This window comes from Daktulosphaira vitifoliae, unplaced genomic scaffold, assembly GCF_025091365.1.
Source record: "Daktulosphaira vitifoliae isolate Bord-2020 unplaced genomic scaffold, ASM2509136v1 Scaffold_5, whole genome shotgun sequence".
Lineage (NCBI taxonomy): Eukaryota > Metazoa > Arthropoda > Insecta > Hemiptera > Phylloxeridae > Daktulosphaira > Daktulosphaira vitifoliae.
This window is the reverse complement of record NW_026099576.1, coordinates 19,288-21,360: the sequence shown is the minus strand read 5'-3', so window position 1 is coordinate 21,360 and position 2,073 is coordinate 19,288.

Sequence of the window (2,073 nt, the reverse complement as noted above, 5' to 3'; positions counted from 1 at the left end):
GTAAGTATAACAAAAATAACCTCATTACAGAAACACCACGAAAAATGATCTTTCGGAGAATTACTAAATCGATAAACAACTATAGTAGTGTCTCAAAACGTATTATAGATATTCACAAAATAATGTTCAAAATGTAAATAGAAGTGTTTTTAAAATGATCAACGGTGCCCTATTTCATTTATGACGCATATATAGCGCGTGCCCTATGCACTAATGGAATGTGCATAAAATAGCTACGCGTATCAGACGTGAAAAAAATAGTTATTTTTAAATTGTCATCAAGATTGTTGGATACGCTCTTAGAACATAGTTGTAATTATTAATTAATGAAAACTGTTCAAAACAACGACATTAAATTTTCTGATTAAATATGTTGTTCACATTAGATATTGTGTAGCGATAAACAACTTTTAAAGTTTGAATTTTTCCTTATCAACTATTTTGTTTTCGCAGAAAACTAAGTTATTTTAGTTTATTTAACATCTAACATTTGCTTCAATGACTAATGAATTATTTTTAAATAAATAAGTATCAACACATTTCTATGATTCTAAGTTTCGTACAATTGTCAACTAAAAGCTATCAAAAGTCAACCACATTATCACTGCGCACCAGTGTCAGTGGCACACGTTTGAGTAATTTCCGGATTATATGCTTGACACATATGCTTTACCACCGGTAACAAACAGGATACTAGAGTTAGTGTGTGTATTTTAAACACGTGTGTCGTGTGCACGTAAGGCTTAGAAGTTTGAATACTTTTTTTTGCCTTGAAATATAATCTAAACAGACAAATAAGAGGCATTTGTCTCATTGTGCGTGTTATTAAATTACAAAAAATAAAAATTTATAAGATGTGTTTCTGTTTAATATCGTAATCAATTAAAATTTCCATTCATCGAAATAATTCTTTTGACATATTTTTAATATTATTACACATAAAGTTTGAGATAATTAAAAAGTGCAGTTGCAATACTGGGGACTCGACACAATGAAACAGTGATTACGATAATGTAATATTATTGGATGCTATTATTTCATATGCTTTCAGTCTACTCAGTAATTGCATTTTTCTTGTACATTGAATTATAATTGTTACTACGTTGTCTATTTTACTAACTATCATGACCTTATGAACAGTTTCAATTATCATTCATCTTGCGACAAGTGGTATGTGAATGTTTTACCAAAACTCTTTTGAATCGTTGATCAGAAGAACAATTGAATAATATTAATTATTTAACTTGTTGAATCTTATGAGCCCATAAAGTTAGTTGCCCTATAAGCAGTCAATTCTTGATTAACAGGTTTAACATTTTCATTGGCACTCATATGGTAATTTTGAAGAGAGAATGTTTAATGATTTTTTGGTTTTTAGCTGACTACTTTTTTTTAACAATCCCTTTCTATTTTTTGACATGAGAAAAGTACAAAAGGTATAATATAAAATTACATGATTGATACATTATTATTTAATAATATATATAAAATAATAAAAGTTAAATGTGAAAACCTACAATATTTAACGCGAGCACCATCTGTATTTTTCATGTTTAGATTTTATTTTAAATAATTTTTTTTTGTGACTGATATTTTTCGTCAAGCATTACTTCCGTCACGTATGGTTAAACAACAAATATTTCTACCAAGATTATTTTAATGCGCGTGCTTCTGTTAGAACTATGTAGCATAACACGTGCCTCTCTATCCTAAACATTTACTTATGATATATATATATATTTTTTTTTACAGTAGAATCTTTATCCTTATATCTAAAGACTATTTGACGAATGATACCGATGTTTTTTAAACACAAAATAATACAGTACTCGTACTGAACATTTTCAGAAAACACTAAGGTACGCTTCAAAAATATTTTTGTGCAAGTATTATGAAACTTTTTTATTTTTAATTATATTTTAGAAAAATTGAAAGATGTAGATAAATATATTTATCTAAAATATAAATAAATTTATATTATAAATTTATTTATTTTAAAATTTTACATGATAATATTAGTTATTTACAAAATAATTATTAAAATTTAAACAAACATTTTACTTTTATTTTATT